The sequence below is a fragment of the Eutrigla gurnardus genome, assembly GCF_963514095.1.
Source record: "Eutrigla gurnardus genome assembly, chromosome: 1".
Classification (NCBI taxonomy): Eukaryota; Metazoa; Chordata; class Actinopteri; order Perciformes; family Triglidae; genus Eutrigla; species Eutrigla gurnardus.
In genome coordinates this window covers 14693897-14715815 of record NC_139915.1, presented here as the reverse complement: position 1 = coordinate 14715815, position 21919 = coordinate 14693897, and the positions used below count along the sequence as shown (strand labels likewise).

At 44.2% G+C, this 21919-nt stretch overlaps 1 protein-coding gene across 3 annotated transcripts in view; it reads right to left on the bottom strand.

The window, feature by feature from the left end:
• Positions 1 to 21919, bottom strand: part of znf536 (zinc finger protein 536) — a 218101-nt gene that overhangs the window by 156598 nt on the left and 39584 nt on the right. For all 3 annotated transcript variants that reach the window (XM_084006599.1, XM_084006602.1, XM_084006600.1), the window contains exon 3: positions 17749 to 17857. The gene's annotated coding sequence lies outside the window, so the exon portion shown is untranslated. The remainder of the gene's footprint in view (positions 1 to 17748; positions 17858 to 21919) is intronic.

Below are 21919 nucleotides of genomic sequence, written 5' to 3'. Positions count from 1 at the left end.
TGCATACACAAACCAGCACACATGGCTTGCAAAGAATTCATCTGGTGTTTTCTAGTAATTGCAACAAAAACACCAAATCTGGACATGTCACATTCATTTCCCAGGACCCCAGAATGGAGGGCTAATTTCAAACAGCCTCCCCCTCTCACGCGCAGACCTCTGTCTGTCTTTTTTTTCCCCCCACTAGCCCCTTCTTCCTTTTTTTCACTACTCATCTCAGAGAGGAGAAAGAAAGGCCGCCCTTTCATACACCGGGCCAGTTTTGCAGACGGTTATTTGCCTAAGAGAGGCAAAACTGACTGATATCCTTTATACTCGCCCACCCCGGCGAGTGTTCATGCCACTCTGCCTTCAGATTCCACATGTCTAAGATATACGCCCAGGCCTCCGTGCCAGCAACTTGGCCGCCAATAATTTAAATTAGCAACGCAATACGATTTGCAACGCCGCCACAATCAGCCCTGAATGCAAAAGCCACTTACTCCTCTCTTTTCCAACTTATGCCAGTCTAGTATTTCTCCCAGTGACTTCAATACAATGTAGATCTAGTACATGTGATAATGCAGGCGTGCTTTATTTATACATGTACGCTGTGTCTTCTGCCATTTTTGTCCATATTATGAATGCATTTATTTGCTGCTGGCACACTGAACTCTCCATTATCACAAAATTAGCTCACGTGTAAGAGTGACAGTGTGTGTGTGTGTGTGTGTGTGTGTGTGTGTGTGCATGCTTTTTTTTTCTCCCTTGTGAGCACAAGTATGGTTGTGTGTATGACCGTGTGAATCGGTGTGTGCGCCCATGTCTGTTCTGTGTGTGTGTGTGTGTGTGTGCGTGTGTGTTTGTGTGTTCCCTGATGGAGATAAGTCTGAGTGGTTAGGAGGGAACAGATGTCAGCTGGTGTCGGCTGCCAGGAAGACTGAACAAAGCCAATCACGTTACCTTCCTGTCCAAAGCGCATGGCAGAGGGAGACCTGCATCTAACAACAATTTGTGGTATTAACTCTGAGCGTGCCACCCTGCCTGCACACACACACACACACACACACACACACAAACATAAAGACCACCTCCATCATCCTGTTTGGAATAAATCTGGTAAACGACTGGTGGAGATATGAAAGATTGCAGGGGGGAACTGACAAAATGGCGTCCGTAATATGATCTGCCCTTGTTTGCTACAGTAGCTTAATCATTCATAAGCCTGTACAATGGAATGACTGGCAGGCATTACTAGTCTCTACCAGGGTCCTTTGTTCCTTTTGCAAAAATCATCTTTACTGTTTTTTTCTTTATGACCCGTCATTCATTAAATCACACATATTAACGCTGAAAATTGTTTGTGTGGTTTTTTTTCTCGCCAGCCGCACAAGCTCGTAAAAAAAAAAAAAAAACAGCATTTAAACGTTAACTGACTCACCGCTTCGGATAACTAATGCTCCTTCTCCTTCCTCTCCCTTTCGTTTCCCTCTGTCTCTCTTTCAATCTCCCCTCTCATTCTTTCTCTGTCGAACACAATCATATTAGCAGTAAGTCCCTTCATGCTCTAGGATAAAAGTGCAAAAGCTAATTTGGGAGAGAAACACACAGATCTTGATTCTTCTGGTCGGGGGGAGTGAGTCATGCAGAAAAGCATATTCGCCATGTATCATAAACAATGTGGAGTAGTGAGAGAAGAGACTAATACGCCCACGCCTGCACGCACGGTAACCAAAAAATGTAAAAGAAAAAACAAGGAGATAATGACACAAATGCCAGTTAACATCACCATTAAACGATCCAAATGCAGAATGTGATTATATGTCTCAAGAAAGCTCTGCGTATGTTCATTCAAAACTCTCTCAACAATGATAAGAGCACTTTTAAGAGGCTTGCAAAACCACAAATTCTTCCCCACAAGCCAGAGATAAATCCCAATGACAGTAGGGGCTTTTGTTGTGAGGAGTACGGTGGTCCCAGTGGGATCGGCAGACGGACACACGCGTCCCTGTTGGGCGGCAAACTAAAGGACCGAGCCGTCGCAGCCGGCTGGGCAGCGGGCTAAAATGGCTAGCCCTGGGACTGAGACCTCCCATTTGGGCTGAACACACAGAGGTGACTGGCAAGAACCAAGACCGGCTGAACCGACTCTAAGCTCGTGGGCTGCATCGGATCCAGTCCAGCATGTCTGATCAGACTGAGTCACAATCCATGCAGAGACAGTAGATCCAGGAAGAAGACACACTATTGGACGACAGAGGAAGCATCCAAATATATGCGTGTGTGTTTGTGTGTGTGTGTGTGTGTGTGTGTGTGCGTGAACGGCAGTCGCCTTGGCATATTAGCCTTGACTGACAGATCCTTAGAGATTGTTACAAATCTGTTGACCTTTGACCTCCCCACAGAGTTGTAAAAAACCACACTCCATTTCCCTTAAGACTTTAACAGCCCGCAGAAGAGGTGTGTGTGTGTATGCGTGTGTGTTGTGCCTGTGTCTACGTGTGTGTGTGTGTGTGTGTGTGTGTGTGTGTGTGCGCAGTGTAACCCTGAGGTTAAAGAGCAATCTGCAGCCAATTAAGCGCTTCACTAGGAGGGCCCTGCTTCCGTGAATGAGAGGAATGCTCCAAAAGCTTAAGCGAGAGGGACTTGACTCAGTGCTTTAGAAGCACTATACATGTGTGTGTGTGTGTGTGTGTGTGTGTGTGTGTGTGTGTGTGTGTGTGTGTGTGTGTGTGTGTGTGTGTGTGTTGAAGCTATTTGTGTAAATGTTGAGGCGTTTACAGTGCAGGTTTGTCTGCTGGTAACAATTAAGTGGCGGGAAGCTAATGTAAAGGTTTAAAAGTTCAGCTGGTGTTGTAGAGAGCTTGAAAGCAGCAGGTGTGACCTGAAATGTACCACCTAGTGAGCCAATCAAAGGCTCTTAGACCTCTGAAAGAACAACAGGTAAAAGGAGGAGATATAGAGGGACAAACAAATTAAAGGTTGGGGGAAAAAGATCAGGGGTCCATATTATGGTTCCCTATGACAGCTAAATTAGCTTGGAAAAAAGCTATATGGGGTCGTGAATTTGATGAATTTGGTGTTTATCAGACTTCAAATGAGACAAGAATTAACTAGCTAGTGCACCCCGCCATCGCTCCGCCTGACTAACAGTAACAGTAGCAGCTTGGGGGTCTAACCTGTATAATGGCAGCAACAGATTGCCCATGTGGTGGGGAGTCGGAGGGTTGCCGCCGTCTAACTGAAGGTCGTTCTCAGAGCTGCCGACTGTTCTGCTGTTTTTGTTTTTAGATTTGAGGCCAATATCCAAATAAAATGATCTCAACCTCTCCCACAAGTGTGCCTGCTCCATTGGTGTGGTTGTGTCAGACCAGGAAGTACATGGACCTTTTTTTTTTTTTTTGGTGCGCCTAAATCGGTGCTTTGAATTGATGTATTTTGTGTTTTATATCATGTTGTAGATAATGAGAATTAAACTTAAACTGAGAATTAAATTAAACAAACCAACCCAGTAGAGAAAATAAAATAGTGACGTTTACTACAAACCACAGATATGTTGGATGTCAATGCTCCAGAACCAAAAGTACACTTCATATTAATATTTATACATGCATGTTTATCAGGCACTCTCAAGGAGTTATTTACAATTTTGTTTTGTAACATGGTGACGTCATTTCTAGTTCACCAGGCTGGGCGAACAGTTACCTCTCTTTCTCTCTCGATAATTTTATTTGCAAGTAATGGACCAGAAAATCAGCGTGAAGATTTCATCAGAGTCAAGTGGCCCAAAATCAGAAATATACCTCATAGTAGATGAGAATATCAACCCTCCGTTTGGATAACACACGTGTAGGGAGAAGCATCGGAGTATTATTCAGCAAGATGTTATCAGTGAAAAAAAGAAAAAAACTTTTCTATCATAGCATTCAAAGCAAATACTTGCAAAAGGTTCCTAACTGTGTTTGTTTCCATGACATTTTCTCTTTGATTGTGATTTAGTCTGCAGTGAGTGTTTTTTATGTGTCAGTTAGATAAAGATAAGATAAATACGACCATCTGTTATGTAAAAATCCCATTCGGAGCGAGAGAGAACGTATAGGGAACAAAGTGAGGAGAGGAAGTGTACAAGCGAAAACTACAGAGGGCAAGGAGGGAGGGGAGCAGGGAAGGAGGGTGAGGTCGATGTCCATGCTGCTACCTCCTACCCCTCCCCCCCCCCCCCCCCCCACCTGCACCTCCTCCCAGCAGCCCCTGCCATCCATCAGTGGGTGAGCAGAGAGGATCGGGCCCAGAGTAATGAGCCGTAAGCCCCCTTACACGTGTTGACGCGCCGCTAAATAAGATCCATTTACCTAGGCTACCGCCGCGCCCCGCCGACGACTGGAGGAGAATGCGCCGCCTCTCCCCGCCACCCCCACCTTCCCCCTCCGACGCGCCTCAAACACACCTCGTCATGCACAGCCGTGCGTTCTGTCCGTTTCTGTGTGTGTGAGCTTACTTCCGTTCCTCTCTGGCTCGTAGTGTCTATCTGTAAATCTCTCTGTGTGTCTCGGTGAAAGAATATCTATGTGTTTGTGAGCATTAATGTGTGTGTGTGTGTGTGTGTGTGTGTGTGTGCCTGTGGGCAGGGAGGACGGCGTAGTGATCCAGTTACTCAAGACAGACAGAAGCAATCGTTCTCCAGTTACAGAGTTTTCTCCTAGACTTGAGGGCATCACTGTCAAGTGTCGAGGCCATCAGGGAAGTCTCGCTTTAGACGATTATACTCAATCTGGTTTGAGTGTGTGTGTGTGTGTGTGTGTGTGTCATGGAGACGGGACTACAATGTGACCTCCACTGTGATGTGCTACATTTAGGGTGCCTCATGTCCTTTGTGGATGATTTTGTAGTTTTATTTTGCGTTTTTTGGGGGTTTTACAAAAAGTCGTTCACAGTTTCAACTGGGATTGCAACAGAAACCGAAACTGAGAGTCCTTTCACAATGAGCAACTGGTTACACTGGTCAAAGGTGCATGTCATACCCTGCCCCTATGTGAAAACCAGCCACTGTATGAGAGCCAACACTGTGTATACAAAGCATCCTCACATAACAAAGGAGGAGGATGGGGAGAGACACAGAAACAGAGAGGGATGGAAAGAAAGGATGGGAAAAATGTTTGCAAATCATACAAAAAAAAAGGTGGGGAAAAAAAGAAAAGTGAGGGAAAGATAAAGAGCCACAGGGGGAAAAGAAAACAGGCAGAAAAAGGGACAGATGAGTGAGCAAGGCTTTAGTAGCGCTGTTGGGGTGAAAGAGAATGCCACTAATAATGAGATGTCTATTTTACCCACCAGCTCTCTGTCTCTCTCGCTGCTACGCCTGTTTTCCTCTGGCCCCCATTATCAGTGCACTTGAACCCGGGGATAACAATGAGTTCACAGAGATTGAGAAGTGCCTAGGCCTTAATTGTATGTATTTAGTCACGCAAACAGAGGCAATGGCCTGAGAACGCCTAGTTAGCCAATGACATCATTTAGCCACACAGCCACTTTAACTCAATGGGGCTGCTGTTGCGTACAGCTCTCTGTCACTTTACCCTCTCCCTCGCCTACCATCGCTCCACGTCTCTCTGTCCGTCTTCCACCACTCAAAGATTCCCTTAAAGTGATGCCTTAATCACTATCCTTTTGTCAGCGCTGCCTGGTTTTCTTTGCGCTTCTTTCACAAGGTCATTCTGTCGATGACCTTCTTGCACACAGTGTATTTATTTGCAGGACCTGAACATCACAGTTTTTTTTTTCAGAGCTCACTTTCAATTTTTGCTTTTTTTTAATTTTATTTGTCCAGCCAACATTGTGTAATGCATTTAAGGTAAAATTATATAAAATTAATCAAATCTGTAAATTCTCATATTTGGAGTCTGGAACATGATGTTTGAGAAATAAATCAAGATCATTATTTTCTGTTGATCACCGAACCAATATGTCAACTAATAGTTTCAGATTAGATAGATTTTAATTTGTTGTATTTGCCCTGTGCTTACGAGAGTGTGTGTGTGTGTGTGTGTGTGTGTGTGTGTGTGTGTGTGTGTGTGTGTCTGTTTGTTTGCATGCGTACTTTTGTCGATCAATGGTGGTTGCTGGCAGTCGCAAAGATGATGATGGCACCGAGATGTTAGTGTGCCTCACTTGCTCGGCACAAAGAAGGGTATGAGCGTGTGTGTGTGTGTGTGTGTGTGTGTGTGTGTGTGTGTGTGTGTGTGTGTGTGTAAAAAGGAGGGGTGCTTCTCAAGCAGGGATGTCAGCACTTGAAAAATCAATCACCATCTGGGCTCATTTCATACAAAGGACAGAGGGAGGGGAGGATAACTCACAAACACACACACACACACACACACACACACACACACACACACACACACACACACTTCTTGCATCTTTCATTTCATGCAAAGACAACAGAGGGCAAAAACTGTACAGCAGCGAGGTGCCCCTCTTGTCTCCTGCCTTCCTATTTTAAGCGAACACACCTCACCTGGATCCTGCTGGTATAAAAGCAGCTGCGACTTTCCTCCTCTGCCCTGCACCTCCGTCGGGCCATTTTCAAATCGTTGCAGCGCTTGTAGCGGACGGCCAGAGTAGGCCTACAATTGAGGAAGGGAAGGGACGAATGCGGAGGGGTGTTTTTTGGTTGGAAAGTACCGGCCACGCTGAGGCCTATCTAAGCCATTAGCCCGGTGCTATGTGAACACACTGCATCAGGGCTGGTGAGCAAGGTCACCAAAAGCAAACACGGATAAGAGGAAAGAAAAGCAAAGATTCATCTGCTTGAGTTAGCGCCTCAGGTCAATGGGTTTACCTCCTATTTACCGCGGCACAGTCCACATTAATGGACGCTGCTTTAACACGCTTTCACAAGCCGTTTCAACTCCACATAAGGCACTTTTCTGCGAGAAAAGTGAATGTTTTATGCAAACAAGATTTTCTTTTTTTAAGTATACACAGAAAAGCATCTGAGGCTGAAAGTGTGTGTGCGCATGCATATGTGTGTGACATGATTTTTGCTGCCACGCTGCCTCCTTTCAGTTGCACAGTTGTGTGAGAAATACCAGTGGCAGAGGCTGCTGAGGCAGCGAAAGCATTTAATACTCAACAAACAGTTATCTAAGCCCATATCCAATAGCTAGACACCACTGTAATGTGACCTACATACTAAGTGAATAGGAATTTGTTTTTTGTATGTAGGTTGGGGTGTAGGGGGTACGAGGCACAGGGTTGGGGGCTTGGGAGGGAACGTGAACAGAACTCATTCAAATGTCAGTAATAAAAGTCACTTCCACTCCTTTTCTCCTTCCAGAGCAAAAAGAGACAGTACAGTATAATGAAACTGGACACATTGTGCCATCCTAGGCATTGCATTCTTCCTCCTTTGTCCATATTGACCCTCAGGAAAGACTTTCTTTAAAACACACACACACACACACACACACACACACACATACACACAATGGGTGGAGAGAGGCGCATTTTTTATTTTATTTTTTCACTGGGACACAAGAGATTGAAGTATCTGTCAGGGAAGTAGCAGAGGGTGAAACCATCACAAACTTATCATCATGATGATGAGTTTATCCCAACATAGTCGCCAGAAAAAAATGTTGGCATTGTATCTTTCTGCAAACCACGGGATACGTTGAGTGTAATTACTTTATACTTTTCATATTACAATAACACACGGTTAATGATGTCAAGCGATTAGGTTAGGTTTAGGGCACAAACAAAAAGTTCAAGTGTGGATTAATAATGGAACGTAGCACAATATCAACGTTGCATTTTAGTTTCACACAGGACATGAACAGCAATCTCCAGGGTTTAAGTCGCGTGTTTGTTCAAGACACCTCCAAACATTTGCAGAAACCTACAATGCCAAACTGTTTTCCCGGCAACTGGGCTGGGTTATCGACCTCACCATTTAATAATATGACCGCATGGTCGGAGATTCTTGCTATTTTTGGTGTCAAACCTTGAGAAGGGCAGCGTGTCAGCTAGTTGCAGGACACAGATTTAAAAAGTCTATCATGCATAATTTGAGGCAGAAATGAACAGATTCAATACATAACAATTTTGATAGGTCTGGGTCCAGTCTCAGCCTAAAAATTGATGAAAGAATAAATGTGCACACACACACACACACACACACACACACACACACACACACACACACACAAGTACACAGTCAATCTGCCTGGCCACATCAACAGAGCAGGTGTCTTTAGTAATGCACCATTGCGCACTTGGATCTGTGCATCTCAGAACAGAGGGGAAAGAGGGAGGAGGGAGAAGCAGAGCAAGAGAGAGATAAAGGACAGTTAGAGGAAAGAGGGGGAACAAGTGTCAGTACTGGTATGTTTATGTGTATGTCTGCTAACTACTGGAATTTGGAGGCACTCTGTTGATCCGTCGCCAAACTAGAGGTCAACCCAAAATAAGAGCAATTTGTCTGCCTCAGACACAACGTACCAGTGAAACTTGTTTGAATGCACCTCATTTTCTTTGCACAAGAACTACAGACTCATGCACTCATTATTTTGGGAATGATCAGAAACATCAAGATGATGGTTGTTTTTTTTGGTACCCATGTGAGAAACATTTATCCGGAAGACGAGCCCAACTGAGGAGAAAGTAAGCGGACAGACATACTTAGTAAAGACCATTCCTTTGCCCCCCTGCTGAGTCTCAGCAACATAAATAACCATTATGAATCATGCTGTTTGGTCTCGCCCTGCCATATCTCAAATAAGATCCAGTTTCTATTTAGCCACAACGGTGATGAGCAATCCTCCTTCGACGGTACACCATTTTGAGGAAAGGAACAAAATAAAACAAATTATGTGTTTATGTAGTGCTTTAATTCCCCCCCCCCCAAAAAGTACACAAATCTTGTTACTTTATCCGGTTTAGTATCACATTTTCAGCTGCTCCGTGTTTACACGTTGACTTGTCTGCCTAATAGGCTCGTATCCAGTCTAAACCTACACAAGGCCAGAGGGCCAGCAACAACAAAACAGCCACGACGCCCGGATGAAAAGACAAACTGCTGCTCAAATAAGACCATTAGTTTACACAAAAGAAGAGGTTACCCATCTATTGTCATAAAGAATAAGACTCTGACATGACATGACTTTCATTGGGAAAGTTTAGCTTTGGTCAAATGTGAGAAAATGGGGTTGGAAGAATCCAATATAGCAATTAAGAATGCTCAATCATACCATTAGCGGTGCCATAGATGCATGTCTGTGTAGACGCTTGTTGCCTTTTCCTCTTTGGCATCAGTTCAGAGACTTGGGTGGTTCGCTCACATCGGCTTCTGTGGCCTAAGAGATTACCCGACACAACCTTTATCCCGTGGCAAATCTATCCTTAGACCGCGCATTTTTAAACCTTGTAGCAGAAATCAAGCCTCCATTGAGGGAATCTCCTTTGTAGAATCTAAATACATCCCAATGTGTCTATCAACAAAGGCCTGCACCGTTCCTCCTCACTCTCTGACACACTAAGTTTAGGATTGTCCAACGGGCCTGTGGGTGGGTTTTTCATCCATTCCCTATTCTTCCTTTATTTTGCCCCTTCTTTAGAGCATTAGGGCGACCAGCCATTGAACTACAAGCGCTACTATAAAAATTCATCAGGATTAAAATGACCTCACACACAAAATTAAAGTTCCCCAATGTACACAATAAGGCCCTGTATCTTTTTTTAAGACATTCTCGGCTTCCTTGGGAACAGGATTGTTTCTTGACAAAGTGGTCTCGACTCAACAATGAGCACCTTTCAGACACACACAGGGACTGCCTTTAGAGCTGCAGAGAGAGACGGATTTCACATATCAATCAAAAGAGGGAGGGAGGGGGGGCGGGGTGAGGAAAAAGGGCCCTCGTCTGGTGAGAGTGGTCCTTCAGGAACCATGAACAGATTCAAATGGAGTATATGCTTTTCTCTCTTACCGCCACTATTCATAATAGCAGAGGACACAGGAGTAGTGGAGAGGGAGGAGAGTCCTCTTAACACGTTTTTTTTTCTTTCTTTTTTTTTTGCAGACTTGTCTTCCCTTATATGGGGCCTGAAGCATGGTCCCTCAGCCTGGCCCTGAAATAATAAGACTGTAGTGGATGCCCAGATTGTACAACACTGAAAAAAACAGTTGCTTTGTGAAGAGGCCAAGAGGGCCCACTGTATTCAGTCTGTGTGCAAGCTTTCATGTTCTTGAGTTTGTACATGCAAAGCCTCGCATGTGTGAGTGAGTGTGTGCGTGTGGGTCCATTCCATTACACCTGTGCGATGGCATAATGAGCCCATGAGTGTGTGCACTGGGCCACAGCCACCCACTGCGCCAGCCATGCACACCACTGCCGCTAATCATGTTGAAAATGAATAAGGTGTCAGAGTAGGTAATTCACAGCTGTATTAAAAGCACCGCAGCCCAGATATAAGGTACATAAAACAAATTAAATACGGTATTCTGTTCTGGAAGATTTTTGACAGCTATATTAATGGCATGCACCTCAAAGGTCTTCTTGTTAGGTCACCGGCTACATGTTTCACCTTCCACACTTTTTGAGCCAGGGGTATTCAGATCATCTCTGACTCATAGCTCACAGGAATGCTGAGAGCAGAGCGGAGGAGAACTGGATAAATGCTCCAAAGTTGCATTGGAACTGTGTAAAACAGAGCATGTGGCTATTTGCCTCAGGTTGCAGTGTATCTCCATGTCTATCCAAAATGTCATCACTTCAACATCTTATCCTATTCCATAGGTAACGTATGAATTATTGACTTGTGGCCAAAAACTTGATTTATGAGGCAACAGTGACCTTTGACAACCGAAGTGGATGTTTGTGCCAAATTTGACGAGATTCCTAGACGTTTTTTTTTTTTTTCAATATCGCGCTGACGAGAATAGAACGCCGCCAGAACATGATGCCTCCGAGCTGCAAGTAAAGTTATCCACTTTTCGAAATTTATAAATATCATTATGGCAACCCTCCATTGCTGATTCAGACAATATACGTGTTTAGTCTTTAAGTTGAAGCTTTGTGAGAATTATAAGACACAACGAAAAACAAATGAGATGTTAAATTATAAAAAGTGCAACCCACGGGAGGCCATTGCACTCGTGCCAACAATACTAAAGTGTTTTTTTTTTTCATTAATAACTGCTGATTCAAACAATAAATGTCTCTAAAGCCGGTTCATACATTCTTTGGTATTTTATGAAGTCAAAGCACGTCAGGGGATAACAAAGTATCATTTTAAATAAGGGAGATGTGTTCTATTTTTCACGCAATGTACGCCAATTTCTGTTTGAGGGATTGTCCGAGTGCAAGCAGGCCTCTACAGGAGAGGGGAAGCCTGGGAGATTACCCCACGTTGGTTCCTGGCCTCATGAATTACATAATTTCACCGTGCTCAGACCTCAGTCTGACATTAAGGTGGATCTCTGCATGGGAAAAAAAAATTATTAGTATTCACTGCATGTATGTGTGGCACATGTGTGCTATTTTTAAATAGGGATGCTGTGAAAGTGTGGAATTGGGGACAAGGCAGCCTTGCACCGGGCCGTGACACAGACTTATGTTAAACCTAATTAGATCATGATAATAGCTTTAGGGCCCCAGTGATCAATGCTCGAGGTCTGTGGAGATGAACTTTCCTTAAGTTTCAAGCCACACGCTGGTTGTTCTCATTTTCTTTACTCATACACACACACACACACACACACACACACACACACACACACACACACACACACATTAGAGTGGTCTGCAGACACTGGTATATGACAGCATTTTTTAAATATGTATCATTGGTCTTTCTCAGTGGTTTGCCTTTGTAGAGTTGGTAGTGAATAAGTACCATATATGCTGTGATCAATACATGTGCTCAGCGTTGGACTAATTCAGCTGTTGAATACTATTCATCAGTGCTACATCCCTATGATTTAGAATCCCTCCAAGCCTCTCCCATAAACCAAAGCACCCAGTGTCTCGACATCACATTTGTGATGACGAGCTTCTTTCCGTCAACAATCTGATGGTGGAGTCTAGTTTACAGCTTACAGACTCCTCGGATCACTCTCACTTAAGACAAAGAAGATTCCATAGGCTTCCATTACTATCTAATGCAATTTGTGTAATGTAATATTTCGAAACGTCTACGTCTGCTAACACGCCAGCTAGCTAGCTTGTGATTAGTCTTGATACTGGATGCTTTGGGAATCCCTGCACATATCGGTTGTAGTTGCGGCAGTTGTTGACTCTTCCTCCCAACCCAACAAGAGGGGCAAAGGAGCACATCCAGCGGACAGAAGTGTAAAAATAAAGATGCAGGCCGACCCAATGAAAGTAGCTCACGTTTGCTTGTGTTATGTTTTGCACTCTGTAATTACCTTTGGACAAGCTCCGGTTTGGAACCAACATTTGTGGCTGTTAAAAACACGCCCACCCATTTAATTCCACAACTGTCAACTCTGCGTATTCCTGTCTGGTCAGGACACAAAAGTAACATTGTCTTTTGATGCATTACCTAATACTTCACCCTAGGTCAGGTATGGGTTTTTGAAGAAAATACTAGTCATCACACACCTTGTAGAATGATTATGCAAGCTTTTAAACCATTTGAACTCAATCCATTCTTATTAGACATTGTGTTCAAATGTCCCACAGTCAAAAAGTCGTTCCAGAGGCTTCCACCTGCAGGTGGGACTTAAGAAACGAAATACGTAATACTGTAAGCTATGAAAAGAGTTGATATTTTTAGTCCAGTATTGAGAGAGTCAGGGGGTGTTGATGCCCAGTTTGCTGATCTCAGGACTGCTTTTTCCCAAGAGCGTTGTACTGTTAAGTGTATCTGACTGGGAATTCAGTCCCAGACTTGGATAATCTTCCAAAAACAAACTGATGAATATCAGCAAGAAATCATAAAGATCGACCTTTCCACACGATCTCACCATCAAATTACAGAACTAGAAGTGGTGGAGCCTTTCATGTACTTTAGTGGAATGGCACTGGACAATAACCTCAGCTTCACTCCGCATACTGTCGACATTTACAAGCGTTGTCAACAGAGAATTACAGCCATCGGTAAACTACATCACCTGTCTGTCTGACCCCATCGTCTTCTCCTGTACAGTAGCATTATTTAGTCACTTCCTCCATACGGTGCCATCTGTTCATCCATATGTTTGCAGTCACCAATAAGAAGATGCTCTTAAAGATCACCCATTTAACCAGTAAACAACATATCTTATTGCATCACTTCATCCCAGATCACATAGGACACCGATCATCCACTCTACCAGCACTTTGCCCTCTTACTTGTGGAAACATGTAAATATGAAATCATTAAAACCCATTTTAGTTTATCCCTAGTGAATATGTTACATGATTCTATGGACGAAAAAAAAAAGAAAACTCATTGTGTGTTGACGAAGTGTGTGTGTGTGTGTGTGTGTGTGTGTGTTGAGTGGGATGTTCAGGCCTCATTTCCCAAAACACAAAGGATTTCAGAAACACTACTATTTGCCAGAGGTCAACTTGATTCATAATCTATTAGTGCTGGGTCAGTTTGTCTTTTCAGTTTCCGGCCTGTTCCAGTTTGACATGCTAGCCTGCCTGCTGCCAAACACTGAGATGACAAGTGCTATTTAAAAAAAACACCCGTAGTTGTTTGAATTTACTTCACACAGGTTTGTTTTTTTGAAAATCTGGAAATAGTGTTCTTAGGTTTTGTTTTATATGCTGTAGTTGTGGTCAGGAAGGAGCTCATCATATAGGAAGATGGACAACATGGACTAAATAATTTACTAAATGCCCGTCACAGCCACAGATGTATCTGTCCATCGATACAACAAGCTGTCTAGACAAAGGTGTAGCGAATGATAAAATGATCCCCTGAAACCGTCCAACGGATAAAGGTTTAACATCATTTAAGACACAATTTCCCTGAAAGACGAAGGCATCTGTCTGCTTGGTGCTGAATGGTGAGGTGTTAAGCTTTCCACTGCGACATCTATCTCTCGCCACCACCTTGAGGGCATCTTTTAAGCAGAAGAATTTAGCCATTATGTGGCATTAACCTCATTAGAAAACACTCTTTAGCTGCTCCAAGATAAAATTGATTTACAGCTGCCATTTCCACCACTGCTCTCGATCAATGGTTAAACTATCCCTTTTATGGCCCCGTGCACACTCTGCTCTTTTCTCCAGTTTTCTTTAACTGCTCTTTAATTTCATTGCCCCTTCCACTCTTGTCCTTGCGCCAGGTATGTAGTCACAGAGTGGAAGAGGGCTCTTCTCTAACCCGCCATGGTCATATATGGGACTGCCTACATTTTTTGAGAGTGGATGAACATGACAGGATTACAGGCAGATTCCTTGAACCAATCAAGCACCGAGATGCTGTCTTAGTCTTTTCTAGATGTGGGAGTTTCACCACAGTCAGCTAAATGTGCGTGGGTGGTCTTAATTGAGGTTGTATCTTAACATAATATTGCAGTGTTTTTCTTTCCATTCTTACCAAGGTTGCTGTAGTTATTCACAATTTTGGAATGCGATTCCCCTAAGCATCTGCAGATGTATGACTTCTTGTAGGACCATGGGATTTAGATAGGTGTCAAATTGGGATCATTATTATGGAAAAATGTTGATGTAAATCAAGAATAAAATATGGCTTGGAGCCCTGCGATAGACTGGCGTCCTGTCCAGGGTGAACCCTGCCTTCGTCCAATGTCAGTTGGGATCGGCTCCAGCCCCCCCGCGACCCTGAATACAGGATAAGCGGTAGACGATAGATGGATAGAATATGGTTTGGATAGGTCGGTTTCTTAGAATTTGGTCTACCTATGCATTTACCTTAATTAATTAATGAGTAATTTCCATCTGGGGAATACAGATGTAATTTACATCTCTATGCGTATGTTAGACACACAACTTGTACAAGATTAAATATGAGGAAAGAAATTCAAAGTCGTATTAAAAAAAAACTCAATGAAAGCTTTGAATGTAAAAAGAAAAAGACATTCGGCTTCACTTTGTACATTGAACACAAGGTCAGCACGCTGTCACAGCGACAGCTGTTGGCCTCCAGTTTGCATTGTGATTTGAGCATGTATTGCCTGTGAGGGTTTCTGTGCAATATATGTGAATGTTTTGTGTTGATAATTAACTCCAATAATAAATATACATACATTTGCATAAAGCAAGCATATTTGTCCACTCCCATCTTGATAACAGCATTAAAAAATCTCCCTTTAAGGTACGTTTTTAACAGATAAAGAATGTGTCATTAATTTGGGATTAACTATGGACAATCACGCAATTAATCACTTTTAAATATTTTATCAATTGACAGCCCTGTTATTTACTTGTTTTCAGTGCATTTTGCAATGAATGTCCTGCACAAGCCCCTGCAGTGTTTTGGGAACAGAACTACTTTATTAGGTTTAGGAAAAGATTGATGTGTGGGATAAAATAACTACAGTATTGGTGCTACCTACGGTAAACTAAATGACAAATAAGTCAACTTGGACTTCTGGGTTTCTCCTCGGGACATGCACATTGGTGTCCTGGGTGAACATCCACTGTTTGCAGACCCATCCATCACCCACCACCAGACTTTGTTGCTCTTAATGCTCCGTCACCTGTCCTCGCTCCAGATTAAGGGGATTACATACACATTGATTACGTGGCCTATGTACGAATTATAGTGCATTACTTTTTTATAGTATAGCTCTGAACAGTGTCCGAGAACAGCCTTGTCCCTGGAGCACCATTGCTCCACGCCCCTCATGAATCATGTGTATTGCATTAATACACAATGTGTTCATCATGATCGTACACTATTAGTGGATAAAATCTACTAGTCTCAGTTGGAGCACCATCTGCTGAGGAATACTGAGAGAGGTTGTTGGAATCTTCAGAAAAGCTAGTGGACTTTTTTTTACAAAAATGTAAGAAATCTTAATTGATTGACTAATGTGGCTAATTCAGAGAGGATTCCATTGAAGAGTGTAGGTGTGCTGCAAAGCAATGTTGAGCAAGCAGGGGCCACTATGCCTGTTTCCACATGAAGTTGATGGGTAAGACTGTGTACAGCTAAACCAAGCGGAAAATCCACAATCTATGGCGGTGTGGCCAAATGTCAGTTTAAGCCCACCCACCTCTGACAGCTCAGGTTTATGTGGACGTTTAAGCAAAACACTGAACGCTGTATTTCTTTGACAAATCAATACGACCACCATTTCAGCTCTCCTTCTTCCCTCCCTCCCCGCCTCCTCCTCCTCACGCTCGCTTCGTTCTCATCTCCCTCTGTCTGGGAGAATTGATCCGCATGGATGGCATGATATCAACCGACGGATAGAGTGATACGCCCCCGCTCCCTCCTTCCTGCCCTCCTTTCACCGCACTTTTGACACATAAATAAAATATGTGGCCTTTTTGTTTCGATTCACCGCGGCGTTAGTTCTGAGAAAGGAATATGGTGCATGGGGCTCACATGGAGCTGTTGGTAGACAAGAGGGAGCTGAGAGTCGGCTGGTTGCCATCACTCACTGTTCACAGGCGCCCTACAAAATCCCCTGAACTTTCCGACACGCGCATTTGTTAGAGTGACACAGTGAGATTCTAAAGAATGGCATTAGAAAATAATGTGAGTGCTAAATTTTTCAGCCTTTTTTTTTTTTTTCCCGTAATGCTTCATTTTAAACTCCGCACACAGCCGCGCACACACTAACACACCGACATATACTGTTTATTCATATATATATGAATTATGGCAGATTCATTAAGTGTCAGCGTCCAAATTTGGCAAAGGAACGGATGAGAGAAGGTGCTGCGAGGGGAAAAGAGTTCACTAACTCTGTCATGCTACTGCATTAAGATGCCAAACCAGCACCGCAGTCTTTCCCCACTTTAATATCAACGGAAATAAATCACTACCGTGGCCGCACGTATCAGGCCCCACTATTAACAGATGCACGCGACATGTTCATCCACACCGCGGCTAGATATTCCTGATATGACGGCAAAGGCATTTTCCACAGCTGCCCAAGAAATAGATGCTAGGTGAACTAACCTCGCGTCCTCAGAGCATGCCAGCGTGTCAGGCCCGGGTCTCACAGGCCTGCAGGGTCCTCCACTCTAACTTCTCCTCACGACTCCCTTCCCTTGCATCTGGAGCCCTCAGACGTAGGTCGAGTCACGCACGTGCTACACCTGCCTATTACATAACCCAGGCCCTCGCTCACTGCACAGCTTCTGGTCTGGACACTGGCAAGGAGGCCGACAAAAGACAGACAGTCAGCTCGGACTTAAAGACAGACTACAACGGATAACTGACGGGATTAAATGGGAATTATCTGTTGATATGCCCGTGCAGGTCCTCTGTACATCCACATCCAACGGATGTCCCAGCCCACTGCCCCGTGAATGTGTGTGTGTGTCATTATGGTGATCATCCTCATCACCACAGTGATCGTCATCATCACCCTACACAGATTGTGTCATAGTGTGGATAGCCTGCTGCATTAGGCCGTTCTCCTCCCAGTCAAGTCTTTTGCTCCCTTTTTCTCCCTCATCTCCTCCTTTCTCCAGGAACTTTCACACCTTCATGCAAAACTACTCGCCAAAAAAAAACCGCAGCCTAGCGTACCCTCTACCTTCCTCTCGACCTGAAGTTTCCTCTCCCTCACCCCACCCCGCCAGCCCGCCTTTTCCCCGTAAAGCCCTTAGTCACCTCAGACGGCGGGTGGGGGTAGCTCCTTGGACAGTGTGACGGCGTGTTCAGCCCCGTTAAGCCAGCCTCAGCTTCAGCTCCGCTTCTGGTCGGCACAGATCAGGGAGCCCTGGGGGGGAGAGACAGAGAGAGAAGATAAGAAAATGCTGAGTTCACCGCCACCACTGCTCCCCTTCCCTCCCTCCCCTCCTCTGCCTTTGCTGTGGGCATCCCCTCCACGAGAAGGGGTCTCCCCCCTCCCCCCCGACTCCCCCTGCAAAGAGGAGGGGAAGGTGAATCGACTGTGGCACCGCTGACTGTGCCGCGATAACCTCCAGCTCTCTGCTCTCCTCCAGTTTAGCCACTTTTCATTCACTTGTTTGTGTATCTATGGATATACTGTATGTCCCACTTTGTGCGTCACCAATATTCCAGTAGCAACAAACCTACAAGCATCTAGATCGTACAATGATGTTGTTAATATTTAGTATAAGCGGTCTGCTGATATTTCATATTTTTCAGCTGCATGTTCGCCCATGAATGTGTGTGTCATGATCATCGTCATCATCACCCCAAACAGACACAGTGTGGAGAAGTGTTACGTGCAGGCGGTCCTCCTCCATATTTCCATTTTTTTTTCAGTCAACATAAAAAAAATAAAAAAAAATGACGTGTCAATGAGTGACGTGTCTTTCTGTGGCACTCAGCTTCAAACTCATTGGTTTCAACTTGTAGTGCGAAAAAAGAATTGTCTTAATGTAAGCGGTCAGGTGGGCCAGTTCCATGGTGATATACAGTATTTTAGTTATATTTGTCGTATCTTAAAAATGTATAGAATTTAACAATCCATATATTTAAAGGCCGTTTTCCCAGATCTAGTTTTTCCTCAGAAATCTCCTCTTCAGTAGCTTACATGCAGCAAAGATTCCAGTTTCCTTCCTCTCTACATTTTTTTTTCAGGAAATGTATGCAAATCAGCACATAATGTATCATTTTAAACATATAATTTGAGGAAATGTATCATACGACAAAAGAACTGCCTATTAACACTGCACCTACACAAGAATGTCCAGTGAGCGCTGGTGAGTCCTGATTGATCAGTTCTGTGAAAGGTTCTCATAAACTCTGCTGTATGTTGATGAAGAATAGACGTGATGTTAATGATAAGTGTTGCCAAATTCTCCATCTTGCCAGGAAAGCCTGCGAAGTGAATTTCTCTCCACTCACAGCGAGTCGTTTGAAATATCTCAACTCCCCCTGCACGCCGAGGCATTCAAGGAAAAGAAAATACAGCTCCTGCGTAGATCTGCAGTCACATGTTCCATGCAATAGATATCCAGGTCATTAAGCAACATTTTGACACCGCTGTTATTTACTACCCCAACCCGATTCCCACCTCGTTTAATCAGACTTTACTAAAACCCGCTGACTCAGAGAGAAACTCTCTCTCTCTCTCCCTCACTCCCGCTCTGTTTATGTTTATCTCCTCGGCTCCATTCTGCTCTCTGCCTTTTCTCTGTCTCTCTTTGCTTTTCTTACTCATATTTTCCGAAAAACGTCTATTTCACATGTGTCTGGGCTTCCGAGGGGCCTGAGCCACAGACACATCACAAAAGAACAAATAAAGCGGAGTAAAGCACAGTGTTTTTCCTCCCGACATGAAAGACTCCAGCTATCAAAGGCAGAGAAGGTCTCGGCTACGTGTTGTAGCGACCAGATGCTGAGCGCAACTTGCATCGCCGCAGCGGTCAGGCGGTAAACTTTGTGATTGTGCTGCGTTTCACCAAAGCAGCCAACACAACACACACACGTACACACACGTCAGGAGGTGATATTTAAAACATCCAAAGTGGAGCACATCGTTCTTTTTTTTTTCTTTCTTTTTTTTTTGCTTTAGAAGTGGTTTATCTTCGATTTTCTCTGCTGGGAAGGGATCACTTGAGACAAGGAGGGGGAGGCGGATTGAAGGGAATTAGATGTGGCTCAATACAAGTTATCTTTAATGGAAGGATCCTGGGTGGGGGGGGATCCCAGGGAGAAAAAAGTGAAGGGGAGAAAGAAAACCCCATAGATGTGAAGTGTTGACAGCTGTGTTTGGTGCGGTCGGACTCCGGGGTCAGGTGTCAGAGAACACACACACAAACAAACGGTCGCGCGGCACACACATATATTAAGCCGTCCCTTGCTTTAACGGGAGCTGGATGGAATATTGTTCTTGTCACAGTGGCCATCTGATGTGGATTTCACACGGCGGCGAGACCCTCGTCAAGCTGCTCCGCACGCCAGCCACCGGTCCCAAACAACACCGACACACAAACACACACACACACACACACACACAAGGTGTCCCACAGCCACACAGTCATGGGTGCGCTTCCTCTCTCTCCCCCCTCCATGTCTCTGTCTAACCCTCACTCCTCATCAACACACACACACACACACACACACACACACACTGGGATAAGTCATGAGGAAATGGATGCCCATGTTTTGTGGGACCACCTGTTCATCCTGGATACAAGTCTAAGAACCCCGTAAGGGTTAACCCTCATTGTAAGAAGGAGCCAGGAACGTGTGTGTGTGTGTGTGTGTGTGTGTGTGTGTCTGCATGTTGGCACCGCCCCGTCTGAAACGTGCCCCATGAGTGGCAGACTGGCTCAGGCTGTCCGGCTGGGAGGGAACAGAGCCCACTGCTGGGCCACCTCCCCGACAAAACACACACACACACACACACACCTAATCCTACGGACATTCCATGGGGAGCAGCTTTCCAAACTACCTGCTCTAAAAGAACAAACATGAAGAATAGAAAGATGGATGTGTGCGTGGATAGTTCAATAAAATCATTATGGCTTGAACCAGACTATTGGTAAATGTTATTGATTAAAAAAAGATGTATCTTTCATTAAGATGGAAAAAAACGACAAATATTTAATTTAACAAAATGCTTCGAAAGCTGCATATGATTATTTGTAATTAATAAACTAAAATTCCGCTGACGTGAAACTGTTCTCAACCTCCAGTTAACAATGTGGCCACACACACACACACACACACACACACACTCGCTACACACTCATACCGGACTAAATGCATCCACACAAACCACCTTGAATCATGGCACCTCTCATCATTCTCATAAGTGTAAAAAATAAGGGAAGTGCCATCACTAACCCCCACCCCCAACAAATAATCACCTCCTGGGAGGCAACGAGACAGAGAGGGGGGGGTTCGGGGGGGGGGGGGAATAGCAATCTTGTCTTTCAAACGAAAAGGGGAAAAATATTTTAAGGGGCAATGAATTTCGTGGAGCTGAATAGGATGTTGGTACATGTTTTACTAAAGGAAATATAATGGCAGACTATTATTAGATCACATTAATCACGAGTGTGCCAAAGGCAGTGACAGCCGCGCTGAAAAGGATTGAAAACGCTGGTAATGGATATAAATTACCCATTGTGTGATAAAAGGATTTTTTCTTCACTAAGAAGGTAAAAAGGAATAAAAACACTGAAAGAGCCACTAAAACGCCGCGCGCTCATATTTGCATGTGTATATGTGTATGTGTGTGTGAGTGTCCTGCCCGCCTGCGAGTGTGTAATATGTAATAATACAGGGTTATCAGTGCGGGATTAAAATTTTAAGGGAATCAGATAGTGACAGTGAGGCCTCGCATTAAAGGCGCCGGCGACAGAAAAGAGGGAAGGATTAAAAACAGATTAAATTGGTTTGTAGTGACGGAGATGAAAGCAAGGAGGGGGGGGGGGGGGGGGGGGAGGGGGGGAGTGTGTTTTGACAGAGGTCTGTCGGGCTTTTGGCACGGTGATAATGAGTCACATCTCCCATGCACTGTTATTTATCGCCGACTTGGCTCGCAAACAAAAGATCAATAATTTTGAGCAAATCTAATGTTGTCCTCGCCGCTAATGCGGTCGTCCATCACATCTGCCATCTCCACCAAGGAGATGGACTGATTCCCTGTTTATTTGGAGATCAAATGCAATTATATCACATGGTTCTAATAACAGAGGAACCCCCCCCCCCCCCAACACACACACACACGCACACCCACCATGTGAATATGTGTGGCGCCTTGGATCATGCCCATGCATATGTATACATAGATATACAGACGTGCACCAAGGTGTCACGTACGTGTAAATGATAATATATGTATCGGATGGGCGACGAG